The sequence below is a fragment of the Nicotiana tabacum genome, chromosome 22 (assembly GCF_000715075.1).
Source record: "Nicotiana tabacum cultivar K326 chromosome 22, ASM71507v2, whole genome shotgun sequence".
Taxonomy (NCBI): Eukaryota; Viridiplantae; Streptophyta; class Magnoliopsida; order Solanales; family Solanaceae; genus Nicotiana; species Nicotiana tabacum.
This window is the reverse complement of record NC_134101.1, coordinates 74,948,937-74,959,435: the sequence shown is the minus strand read 5'-3', so window position 1 is coordinate 74,959,435 and position 10,499 is coordinate 74,948,937.

The window sequence follows — 10,499 nt, the reverse complement described above, 5'->3', positions numbered from 1 at the left end:
TTGTTACCCATAACCTTACGAACTCATATATATAATTTTCATCCCATTCCATAATCATTTTCGTGGTTAAATTCCATTTTTATCAAAACCTAGGTTTTTCATCTAAACCCAAAATTTTTATAATTTTACATGTTAAAATTCTACCCATAATATATCTATTTAACTTACACTGGATAGAAATTACTTACCTTCAGCATTTCCTCTTCTGCGGACCTGGGGTCGCATCTGTGGCGGCGCACCTACGGAAAAGTCATCGCATGTGCGGTCCTAGCCCAGGCTGGCTGACTCCGCTTCTGCGGACGGGCTCCAGCTTCTGCGGTCCCGCTTTTGAGGAGGGTGGAGCGCATCTGTGGCCTTCTCGCACTTGCGTACTTCTCATCGCAGAAGCGAGGCCACTTCTGCGCATGCTCCTCCGCTTCTGCGAACCACTGGCCAAATGGCCAAAGCCGCTTCTGCGGCGAAGAGCTGGCACATGCGGGCTCTCTCCTGCGGCCAAAAGCTAGAAGGTGCGTGCACACCAGGACTGGTGCACCAGCAGCCCTTTTTGTGCTCTTACTCGATCCGTGCAATGTACGAGTAGCACCCAAGGCCTCGTCCAAACATACCAACAAGTTTGTAAACATGAGACGGACCCGCTCGAACCTCGAAACACGGAAAACAACACCAAAACTAAGAATCGCAATCCAAAATCAATAGAATTAACTTATGAACTTCAAATTCTTCCAACTTGCTCCGAATGCGCAGAATCATACTTAAACTACTCGGAATGACACCAAATTTTGTGTGCAAGTCTTAAATTACCATACCAAACTATTCTTGGGCTCGGAATCCCAAACGAACCTCGATAACACTAAAACCTTCTCCAAACCAAATTTAAAGAATTTTTAAACTTTCAATAAGCCAACTTTCAACTTTAAGCACCGAAATGCTCTCGGTTCATCCAAAAATCGATCCGAACATACGCCCAAGTCCAAAATCATCATTCGACCTATTGGGACCGTTGAATCCTGATTCTGAGGTCGTTTACTAGAAATGTTGACCAAAGTCAAACTTACCCCTTTAAAGCCAATACTAAGGAACTAAGTGTTCTGATTTCAACCCGAATCCTTCCAAACCCGAACTAATCATCCCCACAAGTCATAAATCAGTAAAGCACATATGGGTAGTCTTAGTTAGGGGAACAGGGATCTAGAAAGCAAAACGACCGGTCGGGTCGTCACATTCTCCACCTCTTAAATAAACATTCGTCCTCGAATGGGTCTAAAATCATGCCTGGAATGCCGAATAAGTGTGGATATCTACTCCGCATGTCCTCCTCGATCTCCGAAGTCGCCTCTTCGACTGGCTGACCCCTCCACTGAACGTCTATCGCAGAAATCTTCTTGGACCTCAAATGTCACGATCCAAATCGTAGGGCCGCGACGGGAAACCGGTGCCTAACTCAACCGAGTACCAACATAACGTATCCTTCTTATTATACTATCATGGGTAAATGAACTGGAAAGGCCATCATGAGATAACTAGAATTAAACATAAGAGAATACTCGACATGGGATGACCCAACATGATATAAAATCTTATGCAAGCGACATACGGGCCTATAAGGTTGACATGATCATTTATATACTCAAAACATAGGCCTACAAGGCCATACAAGTATCCATATATATGACATCCGTCTACAATCCTCTAAGAGTACATAAATATCATAAAGGTCGGGACATGGTCCCACCATACCAATCAATACATGTCCAAATAGGCAACTCCGGAACAAGTGGAGTGCACCAACACCTTCCGCTGAGCTGATAGCCTACTAAGAGAACTCTCAACCTGTCTATCGAGACTTGCGGGCATGAAACGCAGCATCTCCAGGCAAAAGGGACATCAGTACAAATAAAGTACCGAGTATGTAAGGCATGACAATAGTGTATAAAAGATATGAAAGAAACATGGAGTAAAGAACTCAACCTATAATTCTGAATAGCTCTATGAATCATGAAAAATTTATAATGTCATGCATGTGCGTATAAATGCCATACCATGCATAGGTATATGCGTACATAACATCATCAAGCCTCTCAAGGCATCCCATCATATCATCTCAGCCCACTGTGGGCAAAATCATCAACATATACCAGCTGATCAGGTGGTGGTGCGTATATAACGCCATAACCTTTTTCCATATCCCATATACATATAATATACATATATATAATACCATCTGGTCATGGGTCAATGTACATGTATAAATGAATGTAATGCATAATAAAGTAAGTCAGTAAGATTTCTCGGAATGTCATAAGATCAATATGCCTTCGGATAAACTTTAGCAACTTACATATTTTTCGGATACCCATGAACAGAAGATATAATAATAGGACACATTGGGAATCAAGAACATAGGCACCCCTAGTACTTCTATGAATAGAGTCATTTATGAAAGTTCCGCGTTTGCACATTTCATTTGTATCATATGGATCATGCCAAAAGGAAAGAATGGATAGCCTTAACATACCTTAACTCCATTGAGTCCTTATTACCTTCCAAGAAATTCTTCAAACAACTCAACTCAATCTACCATAACATAAGGAGATTCAAAATCAGTGTTGAGTAAAGGCTAAGTCCTCAACTTAAACTAGTAGCTCGTTTATGTAAATTTGGGCAGCATCTCCCCTGTAACAAGAGCCTCCTCCAATACCATAGACTAACAACAATGACCAGAGAAATCCAGCAATACATAATTATCAATAACAAGACACCATATAACAACAACAAGTCACAACTAACGAGCTACAAGCCCAATTGGAATCCGTATAGTATAATTAACAAGATAATGAAGTCATTCATCAATGATTCCAGCCTTATACCATATATTTATAACAAAAAAAATAATCCACAACTCCAACTATCCTCAATTGGCAACTTTATTCACTAGTTCATGTCTAGTCCATCCATTTAACTTAATCAATATCAAGATAACCTTAAGCACATGAAAGAACACAATATAATTACCGCCTACAGTGGATTCAAGCCGCGATCCATGTTATATATAGCTTACAACAGCCCAACACACCCCAATCACTTCATACCCAAAACGACAACTATAGTAGCGTCAAACACCCTGAAAATGTTACAAATAACGACTAATTTACCATTTCGCCATTATGTGGTGTTTATCCACACTTCTCCTCCAAAACTCCATTAAACAGTAGCAAAATAGACACCCCAAAAGGAATACGAAATAGCCCACAAAACAGTCCACTACAAGTCAAATAACTCGAACTCACGACTTCCGATCACCGTCCCGTGAGTTCTAACTATTAGGAAACGAATTTATCAACCTTTCTTGATATTTAAAAGCTAAAATACAGAAAGTAGGTATATTCTTAAATATTAAATACATTCCAAAACTCAAACTACAATGAACAATAGAGGCGATATAGCGATAGTTACGTCATAGGGGTCGTTTTAATGTTGTCGCTTCTTGATTTCGTGCCCGAGATGATAATCTTGTTTGAAGCCCTTGTAGAGAGTTAAGGGTAAGGTTAGGGGGTGTTATTTGGTCGTGCTCTCTAGAAAAATGGAGAAAGAGACGAGATAAGGGATGCAAATATCCCGTTTTTTAAAAAGTCAAAAAGTTGCTACTTGGCACCCTCGCATTAGCCCTTCTTCAAACGCTTGTATTATTTTATCCGGACGTCGTATGAACAAACAGTGAAGAGCGTTGGAAACTTCATTCCAAGCACTTCAATTTTGTATATAATATGTCCCAAAGATAACCCATATAACACACGAAATTTATTGCTCAAAAAGCTCCATTACAAGGCAAATCCTTAGTCGGATTTTCGGCAACTTTAATCCGATTTTTTCCAAACTTTATATTTCATATCCAAACATCATATATAGTCATATAATGACTTTAAAATAATTTAAATCATGATTAACAAGTCTCATATTCATCTCAACTTACTTAAGACTACGGTAAACCTTTCTTATCCTTGTAGAAGGATTTTGTCCTTTTTGAGCTTACATTAGATAATCCTATAATGACAGTGACGTCTAAAGTATGGGGTGTAACAACATGTCCCCTTAGAAATATTTGTCCCCGAATGATAACTCTTAAAGGTTTGCGAAAATGGGACGTAATATCATTACATCACTTTATATACTTCCAAAGAGGATCTCATTTTCAAGCTTACATCAATTGACTTACGACGTACTTTCACGTACAAAAATATGGGGTGTAACATCAACTGGCGAACCTGCCTGTCAACAATAGAAACTGGCTCCTCATCATAACACAGGCTCTCATCTAACTGAACCGTGATGTAGTCTAACACATGCGACCTGTCGGCATGATACCTCCGGAGCATAGACACGTGGAAAACCGGATGAACTCCAAATAGACTGAAGACAAAGCAAGCTCGTAAGCAACCTCCCCAACTCATCTCAACACCTCAAATGGACCTATGAAACTTGGGCTCAACTATCCCTTCTTCCCGAGCCTCATGATTCCCTTCATCGGCAAGACATTCAAGAGAACCTTCTCGTCCACCATAAATGATAAATCATGCGCCTTCTAATCCGCGTAACTCTTCTGTCTGAACTGTGCTATGCGAAGTCGCTCATGAATAAACTTTACCTTTTCCAAGGCATCCTTCACTAAATCAGTACCATATAACTTAGCTTCGTCGGGCTCAAACCATCCGACGGGCGAACGACATCGCCGACCATATAAAGCCTCAAAAAGAGCCATCTCGATGATGGACTGATAACTGTTGTTTTAAGCAAACTCAGCCAAAGGCAAGAATCGATCCCACTACCCTCCGAAGTCAATCACACATGCTCTGAGCATATCCTCCAAGATCTGAACCATTCGCTCTGATAGCCCATCGGTCTGCGGATGAAAGGTTGTGCTGAGCTCTACCCGGGTCCCCAACTCACTCTATACTGCCCTCCAGAAATGCGAAGTAAACTGCGGGCCTTTATCTGATATAATGGAGACTGGAATACCGTGCAACCGAACAATCTCCTAAATGTAAATCTGGGCCAATCTCTCTGAAGAATACGTGGTCACTACCGGAATGAAGTGTGCCGACTTGGTCAACCTGTCGACAATGACCCAAACTACATCAAACTTCCGCAAGGTCCGCGGTAACCCAACTACGAAATCCATAGTAATGCGCTCCCATTTCCACTCAAGTATAACCATATGTTGGAGTAGGCCATCTGGCCTCTTATGATCGTACTTAACCTACTGGCAATTTAGTCACCTCGCTACATACTCAACTATGTCCTTCTTCATCCGTTGCCACTTATAATGTTGTCTCATGTCGTGATACATCTTTGTGGCACCTGGGTGAATAGAATACCAAGAACCGTGTGCCTCCTCTATAATCTTTTCCCTCAATCCATCAACATTAGGGACACATAGGCGATCCTGGAGTCGCAGAACACCATCCTCACCGACAGTAACCTCCTTGGCACCACCCTGTAGTACCGTCTCTATGAGAACTAACAAGTGCGGATCATCAAACTGACGAGCCTTGATCTTTTCGAGTAGTGAAAACTGGGCCACAATGCATGCAAGAACTCGGCTGGGCTATGAAATATCCAACCTCACAAGTCTGTTAGCCAAGGACTGAATGTCCAAAGCTAGTGGCCTCTCATCTGTAAAATAAATGCCAAACTACCCATACTCTCCGCCTTCCTGCTCAATGCATCCATAACTACATTCGCCTTGCCCGGATGATCCAGGATGGTAATATCATAATCCTTTAGTAACTCAATCCACCTGCACTGCCTCGAATTGAGATCCCTCTGCTTGAACAAATGCTACAAGCTGCGATGATCGGTGTAAACCTCATAGGACACCCCATGAAGATAATGCCTCCAGATCTTAAGAGCATGAACAATCGCGGCCAACTCCAAATCATGCACAGGGTAATTCTTCTCGTGGGGTTTTAGATGACGTGAAGCGTATGTAATAACTCGCTCCTCCTGCATCAATACACAACCCAACTAACATGTGAAGTGCCACAATACACAGTATACATCCCTGAATCAGAAAGCAACATTAACACAGGTGCTAAAGTCAATACGGTCTTGAGCTTTCTGAAAGCTCACCTCACAATTATCGGACCATTGGAACGGAGCACCATTCTGGGTCAATCTAGTCAAAGGTGCTACAACAGATGAGAAGCCCTCCACATACCGACGATAATTGCCTACTAACCCCAAGAAGCTCCTGATCTCAGTCGCTATGGTAGGATGAGGCCAACTCTGAACTGACTCGATCTTCTTGGGATCTACCTTAATACCCTCGCCTGATACAACATGCCCCAAGAATGCCACAGAATCCAACCAGAACTCACACTTGAAGAACTTAGCATATAGCTTCTGTTCCCGCAAGGTCTGAAGCACCACTCTCAAATGCTGCTCGAGCTCCTTCATGCTACGGGAGTAGATCTAAATGGCATCAACGAAGACAATGACAAATGAATCAATATATGGCTTGAACACCCGGTTCATCAAATCCATAAATGACGACGGGGCGTTAGTCAAAACAAAGGACATCACTAGAAACTCATAATGGCCATATCTAGTCCGAAAAGCCGTATTCGGAACATATGAATCCCGAATCTTCAACTGATGGTACCCCGATCTCAAGTCGATCTTAGAGAATACCCTATCACCCTACAACTGGTCAAATAATTCGTCAATACACGGCAACGGGTACTTGGTCTTAATGGTAACTTTGTTCAACTGGCGGTAATCAATGCACATCTGCATAGTCCTATCTTTCTTCTTCACGAATAACACTGGTGTAGCCCAAGGTGATACACTTGGTCTGACGAACCCCTTTGCTAGCAACTCCTCAAGTTGTTCCTTCAACTCTTTTAACTTTTTCGGCGCCATGCGGTACGGTGGAATAGTGATAGGCTGGGTACCTGGAGCCAAGTCAATACAAATATCGATATCACGATTTGGTGGCATGCCTGGAAGATCAGAAGGAAACATATCAGAGAACTCCCGGACCACAGACACTGAATCAATTGCCGGAGTCTCTGTGGTAGTATCCCGAACATAAGCTAGATAAGCCAAACAACCCTTCTCGACCATGTGTCGAGCATTCAGAAAAGAGATAACCTGGGTAGATGCATTGACAGACGAACCTTTCCACTCTAGTCTAGGAAGCTCTGGCATCGCCAAGGTAACAGTCTTGGCATGGCAATCAAGGATGGCATGATATGGGGACAACCAATCCAAGCCTAGGATGACCTCAAAATCGGTCATATCAAGCAACCGAAGATCCGCTCTAGTCTCATAACCACAGAAAGTCACGATACAAGACTGATAGGCCCGATCCATAACAACATAATCACCCACTGGAGTGGACACATAAACATGAGTGCTCAAGGACTCACGAGGAGCACCGAGGAAATGAGCAAACAGATATGAAATATATGAATATATGGACCCTAGATCAAATGGTACTGAAGCATCCCTACCGTAAACACAAATAATACCTGTGATCACGGCATCTGAGGCCACTACATCTGGTCTGGCCGGGAAAGCATAGAACCTGGCTGGAGCACCACCTGACTAGCCTCCATATGACTAGCCTCCACCTCTAGGATGGCCCCTACCTACCTGCCCTCTGCCTCTAGGCAGCCGGACAGCTAGTGTGGCAACTGGTGCTGTAATCATAGGCTGTTGACCCTACTGTGCTGCCTTGCCCTAGAGCTTGGGGCAGAGCCTCCGAATATGACTAAGATCACCGCACTTGAAACAACATCTCGGTACGGTGGACTGCTGAACTGAAGTCTGACCCTGATGGCCTGAATACTGTCACGACCCAAAATCCCACCACAGGCGTCGTGATGGCACTTAGTCTCTAAGACTAAGTAAGCCGATTTCAATTACATTTTGAAGCCATTTTTTTCTTTTTTAAAACTAAACCAATAATTGAAATAATATGAATATAAAACCTCCCAAGACTGGTAGTACTGAGTCACGAACTCTAACTGAATACATGGAATGGTCACGAGGACCGAATATACAATACTGTTAGATTACAAATTAACAGTACAATGAAATAAAAAAGACTCCAAGGGACTGCGACAACCAAGCATCTCTACCTTGAATCCTTATGATCCCGCTTTAACTCTGCTCCAGTCTGATATCTCCAATACCTGGCTCTGCACAAAAATGTATGGAAGTGTAGTATGAGTACACCACAATCGGTACCCAGTAAGTATCAAGACTAACCTCAGTGGAGTAGAGACGAGGTACAGTCAAGACACTCACTAGTCTAATAACCTGTGCAATATAATATACAAAATAATAATAAACAGATAACAATAAGGGCAACACAAAACAACCAGTGGTATGCACAATAAGACAATAAAATCCACATTAATATTGCTCAACAATTGATAAATACAGTTACACCCAGTTAAATCAAGTTCTTCAATTACATATCTTTCGCATATAATTCCTACGAATAAAACTCTTTTTCAAATATACTTTTCTCATATAATTATCTATCAAATACAATTATTTTATATAATACTTTCTAAATAAGAATCCTTCCAAATAAATACTTTGAATATAATTCTTTCAATTAAAAAGTCACCATATGACGACTCCTTTCATAATCATTAAAATATGGGTCTCAACCCATTTTCATATTTTTCGTAAACACGGGTCTCAGCCCATTTTTCATATCTCTACGGCACCTCGTGCCCATAATTAAATCATCATATTTCCCCGGCACCTCGGGCCCTCATTTCATATCATAAATTCACGGACAATTCACGTGCCAAATATCATTATCAATGCATATAAGATCCACACGATCAATTTATTTCCGATAAAGTGAGTTTTAAATTTTTTAAATCAAGTAAGAAAATCAACAAAGAAATGAATTTATTTTAGAAATCATTTGATTGAAGAAAATAATATTTCAATTAAAATGAAGCACACGATAGTTGTTGATTTGGATGTAAAACTTATAAGAACAAAAGCATACAATAATTTCTTTTATTCAAAATAACTTAACCTTGAAAACTAATAAATACTAGAACCACAAATCCTCAGAGTCTCATACAAGAGCCAAAGACAACACATTACAACAAGGGATACAAATACATAATATAATCAAATATTACATCACAAAAGAACACAACAATTTACCTATCACGGAAATACAAAAATAACCAAAGACAAGTGCATTCACAGAGAATGTCAACAAAGGCACTCCCGATATACCGTCTCGTAGTCCCAAAGTAAATATGCAACAACAACAATGCCCCCACGCCATCACAATTCAATCCCCGACATAGCCCACCTTGTCACGACACGTGTGCAATAGTAAAGTGAATGCCCGCCTTGTCTCGTCACATCCACAAACCCACATACATATATAAATAGCCCGCCTTGTCATGTCGCATGTGCATAAATCAATAGTAATAATAGCACGGCAGAAACCTCGTACAAACACCCGAACATAACTCCCATAATATAACATGTCAAAATCACATCTCATAAACTGTACCTCAAGTGCTCAGATATTACAACATATCACAGATTGCATATCAAATGCTCAATTATTACAACTTATCACAAATTGCACATCAAGTGATCAAATATTACAAATTATAACAGATTGCACATCAAGTGCTCAAATATCACAACTTGCCACAAAAATCAACAATACTTTATTTTCCACAATAAGGAGCCAATGGCTCGACCATAATGTGCACAAAAATCTTTAAAAAATATACGGAAGTGAAGAACCCAACAAAATAATATTTCACATAAAAATCAAGGTGGCAATCACACTAAATCATCATGTAAAAATAATTTCAACAAACAAGGATCTAGGCATGACAAATAGAGGATTTAATAAGTGCCAACAATTTCCAATTTAATACATAAGGGCATCTAAGGATGTTTAATCAATGAAATTTGCACATATAAACCAAGTACGTACTCGTCACCTCACGTACATGGTTTTCAATTACACAAATGGCACATAAGACTCAATGCCTAAGGGGTAATTCCCCCACTCGAGGTTAAGCAAGACACTTACCTTTTTGAAATTAGGCCGATATTCCAAAATAGCCTTCTTACTTGAATTGACCTCCGGATAGCTGAAATGTATGCAAATTAATTGTATAACTTCATTAAAATTCATCGGAAACAATTCCGGATAATAATGCGTCGACTTAAAATTTTATTTCAAAAAGTCAACAAAAGTCAATGCGGGGCCCGCCTCTCGGAACCCAACATAATTTTCATGAAATCCGAACACCCATTCCGATACGAGTTCAACCATACAAATTTTATCAAATTCCAATAATAATTCGACCTCTAAATCTTAAATTTTTGTTTTTGGAAAATTTTGTAAAAGAATCTTAATTTCTTCCATTTAAATTTGAATTAAATGATAAATATAATCATAGATTCATGAAATATAATCACTTTATGATATA